We start from the raw sequence: 9,552 nt of genomic DNA on the forward strand, positions 1-9,552 counted from the left end.
AGTAGAGCAGCATCCTGTGTGTCTGGGTAGAACTGCAACCAGTTACATAAAATGTCCACCTTGATTGGTGTAAAAGCCCTTTTTGCCCTTGTTGCCTTTGTTGTAAACCCTCTTCCTCTGCCTTAAAACTGTTGCCCCAATGTGTCTGTTCCCCGAAACATTGTGTGACTGCATCTTTTCCCCCACATCTGGAGCATTCATGTTTGTATTTACAGGAATTTCTAACACAGTACCCTTTATTGAAATTCCAGCATGCACCGTAAACAATGGTTGGAGGTCTGCTTCATGCCCCCACCCTCCCTGGGAAGGCCTAAACTGAAAGGGCCGATAAGGTACGGCCAGACCACTGGCTGTGTGCATAGATGGGGGTGGCCTTTGAGGGTACATCCACTGTATCCAAAGCTCATTGTCAACCTCCCCCCATGGCTTATCCGGCATTAATGTTAACCGTGCTCTGAATTCTTCATCGTAATGAAGCCAAGCATACCCCCCAAATTCAGTCGCTGCCTTTCTAATGAGATTGAGATACTTAAAATGAGATACAGATCTATCTGCAAATTTCTCACAATATACGCTAGTGAATATGAGAAAGGCGGAAGTCCAAGAGTCTATGTTTGTAGGGACCCTCGGCCATTTTGACAGTTCCCAAGCCTCTTCTTAGGAACTCTCTTTTGCCTGTATCTCCCTATGGAGAAGCTTAAAAACGTCAATGAATTCCCCTTTCCATATCCTATCTTTCGTGGCCTTGCTTAAATGAGCACCCAAGGGCATGCAAACACCCATAAAAGGTAAACGTTTAAAAATGCCAGCTGTTATTGTGCATAATTCTCAGTGTGGCTGGAAACTTAAGTTGGGCAGAGGCGCCAGCATCTCTAAATGCCTCAAGACGCCTGCCAAGCTCCCACTGCTTCTCGAGAGTAGCCCTTGATATCTGACCTTATTTGAAAATTAAACCCTTTCCCTGCCAAGGTTTTTTGTTTTAGGGCTAGGTTGAGAATACTTTCTTTGAGAGTGTAAGTATGAAAGTTCACCAATATTTTCCGGGGCTTTTCTCTCTGAGGGTTTTTCCTAAAAGGGTCCCTGAGAACGCGTTGGAGGTCCTTGGACAGGTCTTTGGTAGACACCTCCAAACTTAGCGATTCCCTTAAGAGAGAGACAATATATTGTTTAATATCAGAACTCTCACTTACCTCTGGGACGTTCAAGATGCAGAGATTACTTCGCCTAGAATTATTCTCTAGCGTTTCCATCCTCTCGGCCATTAAGAGGTCTTCTTTCTTTAACTTAGAAATATCACACTTGGCCTGATCAAGATGTAAAGATAATCCTGCGACTGTCTCTTCAAGCGCTGATGTTCTGGCGTATAAACCATTGATTTTATTATCTAGAGATTCACAATAGTTCCTTATCTCTAATTGGTTTGCTTTAGAGGCTTCAAACCCATTCTTTATATCCGCTGACAGAGCCAAAAACATAGACTGCAAAGAGGTGGTCATAGGGCCATCTGTTTCTTTGTGCAGGGATAGTTCTTGCGAGGAGTCCAATATTTGTTGTGACTCTAATGTCGTATCCTCTGGTAAAGCACAAGTGCCTTCTGATAATATAAGGTGCGGAGGTGTGAGTTCAGAGATATTAACAGACTCCATGATGTCCACTGTTTGAAGCGGCAGCCCTCTCGCAACATCTGTAGAAAGAGTCTCAGCACCAACTTCAACGGTAGAAGAGAAAGGTAACTCCCCTGCACTACCCCCGTTCGCTCCAGCCCCAGCTGCATCCAACTCTTGACACCCTAAAGCATCGGATTGCGCCATGCCCCCCTCCTCAGAGAGGTGCAAAATTTGTGGGATAGCCTTAAAGTAGGAGCGCAGAGATGGGGTTATTTTGGAGCCAATGCCACCAGTTGAGGTATGACCCCTTGTTGTTTGGGGTTTGGATCGCTTGGTTTTGATTTCAGCACTCAGGTATGAGGAGGCCTTTTTTGATTTTATTGCCCCAGTATCCGGACTAGTTCATAAGAGGCTTAAAAAGTAAGTTGGGGGATGACACCGGGCTTAAATTACTAACACAAACATTATTCTCGGCGCTTTTGAACTTTGTTCCCTTTTTTATACCTCTTTTACCTCTTTTTTACTCACTGCACCTTCCACTTTCTCAAAGCTGGACTTAACCACTGGATTGTCAACCGACTCTCCTTGACTCTCTTGCTGCTCCTCCAGGCTCCTCCGTGAGTCAGCACCAATCTTCACTACTTTCCCCAAGCCGAGGCTTCCAACACAGCTGCCTGCTCCACGAGAGGCATGCAGAAGGCCCCGGAGTCACCGCCCCCTCCTTAGCTCCAGGGCGACCCGGAACCAACTCAGCAAGCCTGGCTGAACAGAAGGTGAGCCCGCAACGACTACCGCAGTCAACCGCGACCCAGTTGCCCTCCACGGGCCAGATGGGGGGAGGGGAGTGGACTCCTCCACGCACATAGAGGGTGTAGGCAACAAAGGCAACGAAGACGCCGAAACACCGGGACACCGAGCTGCAGAAAGCCGAGACGTTCGCTAACGCCGGTAACCCCTGGCCTTGGAAGAGGCTAATGCTGCGCTGAACCAGCAAAAAACAATTACCAGGCCAGTGTTGCAACACTGTTATTTCCTCACTTTTCTCTGCTTGAATCGGGATTAGAATGTCCTCAAAATCACAAAATTTCTGTTAAAGTTGAGAGCGCAGAGCCGGAGCACCACGGCAGCTCAACTTGCTGCCGCCATGTTTCCCCCAAAATGTTTATTATCAGGTTTGTACAAGAGGCGGATGAGCTATTACTCACCATAGGATCAAAGGGAGGAGTTAGGGGCTCTCTGGGATGAAGATAATGTAATTGCCGCTTTAGGATGTATCTGGGTTTTTTTCTTTTTCTTTCTCCTCTATTTCTCCTCTATTTTAATATTCCTTCTCACTATGGGGTATTGGAACCTGATAAAAACTGAGGGTAAGCTAAAAAAAAAAGGGGGGGGAAGGAGGGGAAGAAAAATAAATAAAAAAAATAAATAAATACAAGGGGTAAGAGGTATATTGTAGAACTAGGAATAGCGGGAAGAAAAGGGAAGAAAAGGAAGGGAAAAAAGGAAAAAAGAGTATAAAAGGAGAAAAAAAGAGTAAGAGATAAATATATTTTTTTCTGTTTTGCGATTGTCCTCACTTAAACCTTTTTTTTAATTGTCCTCACTTAAATTTCTTGGGGGAGCCTTGGGGGTGGAGCACTATCTTCTGGACTTGTTCCAGATAGATAGGGCAGAGGTTTCCCGTGGAGGGGGGGGGGGGCTGGGTTGGGCAGAGGGGGGAGGGGGGTGGGGGGAGCAACAAGTAAAAGCTTGTTTTCTGCTTACAAAATGGTTACTTTTGGTCTAGATCTACTAATGGTAGCAAAGATGTCTTGCGACTAGGTTTGAGAGTTGAGCACCCGGCTGGTGGGTTTTTGTTGGGGGAGGTTCGTCTATCTTCAATGAATAGTGTAAAGATTGTGTCTTGGAACGTGAATGGCCTCTGCACCAGACCTAGGGCAGATAAGATCATTCAATATTTACGGGATTCTGATGCGCAGGTCATAATTCTCCAGGAGACACATCTAACGGAGGCGGAAATACTATTATTGGTGAAGAGAAATAGATGGATTGATCTCTCCATCTCAACTACGCAATCAACTAACATCAGAGGCATAACGATCTTGTTTAAAAGACCTCTCAAGGTAAAATTAATATCGAAAATTGTGGACCCAAGTGGCAGATGGGTCATCGCAACGGTAATAGTTGCTGTACAAATTGAGTACAAATTACGATTCTAGGCTACTATGGGCCTAACATAGACGACCCCTCTGTCTTAAAAACTATATTTTCACATCTTTTGTCCTTCCCAGAACCAGTAGTCCTGGCGGGGGACTTTAATATAGTTTTGGGTCCGGTTCTAGACAAATCTCCAAATATCCGACCCTTTGCCCTCTCTAAGACTCGAGAGTTTCTTCTTAGAACTATGAAACAATACGGCTTAGTTGATGTGTGGAGGGATAGGGCCGGAAGGACACAGGGGGTTTCGTACCAAAACTATAAATACCATCTCCAGTCTAGAATAGATTTTATTCTAGTTAATCATAGGCTGGTAGAATGCGTAAAAGATATCCGCTATCTTCCATCTCATCTATAAGACCACTCCGCAGTATTTATGGATCTTGAGGGGTTTCCTATGGTCTCTAGAGCTTGGTCTTTTGATCGTTCGCTTTTATCAACAGCAGATAATATATCTTTTCTAAATGTGGAATCCCAGCATTTCTTGCAGCGTAATATGGGATCAGCCGCTTTGGGGATCGCATGGGACTACTTTAAAGCCTTTTTACGCGGAGTTATCACTACTAAAGTTTCTTTCCGCAGGAAGAGGTACAGAGAAGAAGTAGCTAGTATAGAGGCTGATATATTGAAAACCCAAAATGAGATTGATCAAGCCCCTTCAGGTATACCAACACAAACACTTAGTAATAATCTTGTAACTTTAAAAGGCCAACTGGGTTCAGTGCTTAATCAACGTCTCCAAGAGAAATGGGAAAACTGCAAGTTGGCTCATTTTGAGTTTGGGGAGGGAGCTGGAAAACTCTTGGCCTGGAAGGCAAAGACAGACCTGGTCCTGCAATAACATCAACTCAGTGGTCCATAAGAATATATCTTATACATCCGATTCTGATATTAGGAGAATCTTTAGAGATTTCTTCCAGTCAATCTATCAGGAAGATAAAACCTTGGACAAAGAAAACATGGAGAGTTGTTAAGAAAGATACCTTTTCTAAAACTGTCTGAGGAGCAATGGGCTTCCCTGGATAAAACCATCACAGATGAGGAGGTTAGAGCTGCTATTTTACATGGCAAGAAAGGGAAAGCAGCCGGCCCAGATGGTCTACCAAGTGAAATCCACAGGGTCCTGGAACAAGTAATTGTCCCCTTTCTTACAATATTATTTAACCAGATATTGCAGGATGGAATATCCCCCCCTGTGTCCTGGGACAGTGCTTCCATTACACTAATCTTAAAATCAGGGAAGTCTGCAACCTCCTGTGGGTCTTATAGGCCTATATCCATTTTGAACGTGGATTATAAGATCTTCTCCACAGTTCTAGCAAAGAGACTGAGTATAGTGGTACCAGACATCTTGCATCGGGACCAGAAAGGATTTGTGAAAGATCAGCAATTGTATGAACTGACCTATGACTTGATAGGAGCCATAGATATGGCGACAATACATTCCCTTCCATGGGCAGTTCTGACGCTCGACGCTACCAAGGCCTTCGACAGGGTGCATTGGGCATACCTGTCGAGGGTCTTGGCTAAGTTTAATATTGGAGATAGCTTTTGCAGAGCCATCAGTCTTCTATACTCGAATCCATCAGCCAGGGTGTTAGTGAATGGTGAACTAGCTGACCCCTTCCCCATCACAAGGGGAACACGCCAAGGCTGCCCTCTCTCCCCCCTTCTCTTTGACCTCTACATAGAGCCCTTTGACAGTTGTTGAGAGGAGAGGAATCTATTAAACCATTTAGTTTTGAGGGGTGGGAAAGGAAAGTAGCAATATATGCTGATGATATTTTGATATTCTCCACAGATCTACGTTCAGCTTTTCCAGCAGCCATTAAACTGGCCTTAGAGTTCGGGGAAATATCTGGTTATGAAGTTAATGCCTCAAAGACCGAGGTAATGGTCTGGAATGATGGAGGTTGCGAGATGGGGTTTCAACTTTCATCCAATCTGAGATATTTGGGTCTAAACATTATCAAAGATATAAACAAATTAGCTACAAACAACTTTTCAGCCGTTGCTAGGGAATGCCGTTCACTCATGCAGTCCTGGTCGTATCTTCCACTATCCCTGCTGGGCCAGGTTAATTTGGTTAAAATTACTATTTTACCAAAGGTTTCTTTTCTTTTCAATACCATTCCTCTTTTTTTTGATTCTGTAGGTATTTCTAAGTTACAGGGAGACATAACCTCTTTCATTTGGGTAAAACATATCCCAAGGATTGCCTGGGCAAAGCTTAGGCGCAGGAGAGAAAAGGGGGGGTTGGCTGCCCCTGATTTGCAAATATATGGGTGGGCGTTCCAACTGAGCCATGCTCAAATGTTATTAAAGATGCCGACAGGTCAAGGGGTTGGCTGCATGTTTTTAGCCATGCTTAGGGGGGAAGCAGCAACACAGTCAGGTTTTCTATTTAAATTCGGAGACCCGAAGTTTAAAAAAAAAAATCAAATTGAAGGTTCTACAGGGGATGGCAAGAGTATGGTGTAAGGTGAGGAATCTAACAAATCTTGGATATTTTTCTAGTAGAGCCCCATTATGGGGTTCCCCTGGGAATCCTGGTTGGCTGGAAGATAGTTTAGCAGCACCCTTGCGAGATGGTGGGCTCGAGACATGGGGTGACATCTTTGTGGAGGGTAATTTATTACCTGAGGAAACCCTAAAACACAAAATAGGATCTAATCTCTCTAAATTTAAGTACATCCAGATAGCCAGTTGGGCACAATCCTATTCGATGCAGGCCTCAGGTCGAAGGGGAGCTCCAGTTGGGGGTGGCAATCACCTGGAAATGTTACTTTTGGACAAACCACCAGGCAAGAAAGAAGTATCGCTGTGGTATAATCTGATACTAGAGGAGTCTGAAGGGGAATTCCAACTACCCGTGTTGCTGTGGGGTCCCTCTTTAGTCTGTGGCAATCTGGTAGATTTATGGTCCATCTTATTCAAGGTCCTGTGGGATATTGAGAAGCCTGCATGGTTGTGCAGAGTTCATCTGTACACCCTTCACAGAGCATACTATTCTCCGTATAGGCTGACAAAATTTGTTCAAGGTTCCTCTGTGGCATGTGCCAGATGTGGCTTAGTAAATGCCAATGATGCCCATATGTTCTTTGAATGGCCCTCAATCAGTGCTTTTTGGGACGCCATTAATAAAGTACTTACATCATCTATGGGCCTGCAAATCTCGCTTGATCTTCCTCTAGCAATCATGGGGGTTATGGATGAAGGGCGGAGCCAGGCGAAAAATCTTCTCTTTTACTCAATTTTATTGTCTAGGAGAGAAATAGTGTAGGTGGATCACCATCCACCTACACTTTCAGATTGGAGAGCCTCAGTTCTACAAGTATCCAAACTTGACTTGGCCAGATCCGGGAACTGGAATAAAAGGGCTTTTTATCACATGCTTAAATGGAATTAACTAACCAGGGTTTTTTTTTTCCCCGGTCCAATGATTAAGCTGCTGTGGTCTTCTCTCTCAGTACGTGCTTGGCTCAGGGTCGGCTCCCCTAGCTATGACGGCAGCACTTCCATATTATAATTGGATTTAATGTATGGGTCCTGAATGGCTCTTGTATGCTGAAGGGTGTTGGTACAGGAAGATCGCGTATGCCCTACCAGTAGTATACTGAGGCAGTATCTGAGTCCATTAGTACCTGTCATCTTTGAAACCATGGTGGAAAAATGAGGACAAAAAAAAAATGCCAGCTGTTTTATTGACAGAATCTGCTTTCTTTATGTTCTCTTCCAATGCTAATGTTTGAACTGTGGCAGACACTGCACCCCCCTCTTTACTGTCACGAGCGCCCTCTTGTAGATAATCTAATATATTCTGTGCCCCATCAGTACCCACACCTATATCCACTCTTGAACGTTTCAAAATCCGTACTTGAGTCTCACCTGGCGTGCTCTGTACTTGGTATTCAGCCAATAAACCGTGCTTCGCCCCCTTGTTCTGTTTCTTCATGCTGGCTCCATAGGTGGCAGGTTCAGTTCCTTTACTCTGTAAAAAATATAATCTGGACAAGTCTTTAGTGTACCACCCCTGGTTTCCCCCCAAAATTAGGCAAACAGCCATCTATTTCATCGTTTTCTGAGAGCTCCCTTTCTTCCAAAGAGTCATTGTCATTGTCCAATGAAAAGTTGCCTACCACTCCTTTCTTACCTATGCTACCACCCCGGCCGCTGCCACCAGGTTGTTCCTCATCCCCAATACCACCATCAAACTCCCTCCAATTAACAACTTTTTTGAAGAGTTCAACTCTTTTGTCGTCCAGTGGTGTGGGAAATTTTGCTGAAAATTTCCCCTTCTTCTCGCTTCCGTCGACGCAGGACGCTTGATGCCTGACTGGTACGCTCCTACTGCCCCTTATTGTGCCTGGCAGTATTTTGCCCTCGTTGGACTGCAGAATGCTAGATTTCGCAGTTGACTCTGTATGTTTTGTTTGTAAGTGCAGTAATCTATGTTCCTCAGTAATTTCTTGAGGTATCCACACCCATTTACCCTGTCCCTCAGCGCCCTTGGAAATACTAGATTGATCCTCGCCCATCTGATTAGAAACATTACACAAAATCTTCAACTCCCCTGCGCCTACGTCGACCTTATCAGACAAATAACAACTGTCCATAGCCAAAGTTTGAACAACATCAGTATTTGGTGATGAAAATGTATGACATGCAAAAGAATCTCAATTTGCAGTAGTTATAACAGGTGATAAACCCCTGTCAACTTTTAATGCATCAGAACTAACATTATTTCCAACCCTATGCCTACCAAAAATACAAATATCTTTGTTGGCTGTATTTTCTTTACAATGCAGGCTGGGCCCATCCCCCTTTTGAACACTAGATGGCGAACCTGTGCCATTGGAGGCTTTATTAGCCGGAATGCTCCTTTGTCCTGGTCGTTTTCTAAAAACTGCTTTTTTGTTACCAGAGAAGGAGGGTACTGCGCGTGTGCGAGCTTTTCCCCTCCTCCTCCATGACGACATTGCAGTTCTGGGAGCAGGCGGGGACCCAGGAGTCGGCACCAGTGAAACTGTTGTTTATTCAAATGCGGGCGGTTGCCCCCGCAGACGGCATCGGCGAGCTCTCGCTTGACACGCACTCGGCCACTGCCGCCGAGACACCGCTCGCCGCCTGGCGCCCCCCCTCTCCAAGCCGACCCACGCTTGTGAAAGCGTGCCCGGCATAAGCAAGTCCTCCCACCCGCCGCAGCCAGCATTCGGAGAGCTTCCCTGACGGAAGCGGAGGCGTGCTCCATGAAAAGGAAAAACAACGTGCCACAATAATTTAAAGCGAGCCGCCAAAATCTTGCCTCCCTACCACACCTAGCCAGTGTTAGAAGTGGGCGGGGACGGAAGGGCACGGCATGCCCCTACTTCTAAAAATTATGCTTGTCCGTTCCCCTACTTCTTGGTTTTGAAAGGGCGTACCGGGACTGTAGGAATAGCCACTTTAAAATGACACCTTTTGTTTGTTTGAGTGGTTCAACGTTAATATATTGACGAAGGTCGGGCGCGTGCTGCAACGTGAATATTGACAAGGGCCTCTGCACTGCACCCGACCTCCTCCCCTTCCCTGTTGTGTCTCGGGGCCTACAAAGTGAGACTGAAAGGGCCATCAGTGTAGCATAGCGCGAAAGCGGCTACCTCTGATGGCCCTGCTGCTGCCGTGAGACCGTGTTTCACACCTCATTTGTGAGGACACTGCCTGCCTGCCCGCCCCCCTGTGACCTGTG

At 45.5% G+C, this 9,552-nt stretch overlaps 1 pseudogene; it reads right to left on the bottom strand.

Annotated features, from left to right (window-relative positions):
• Positions 1-7,843: 7,843 nt before the first annotated feature.
• On the bottom strand, positions 7,844-8,803 carry LOC147729817 (uncharacterized; annotated as a pseudogene).
• Between the last annotated feature and the right edge of the window lie 749 nt (positions 8,804-9,552).

Source organism: Lissotriton vulgaris, chromosome 2_1, assembly GCF_964263255.1.
Source record: "Lissotriton vulgaris chromosome 2_1, aLisVul1.2, whole genome shotgun sequence".
Taxonomy (NCBI): domain Eukaryota; kingdom Metazoa; phylum Chordata; class Amphibia; order Caudata; family Salamandridae; genus Lissotriton; species Lissotriton vulgaris.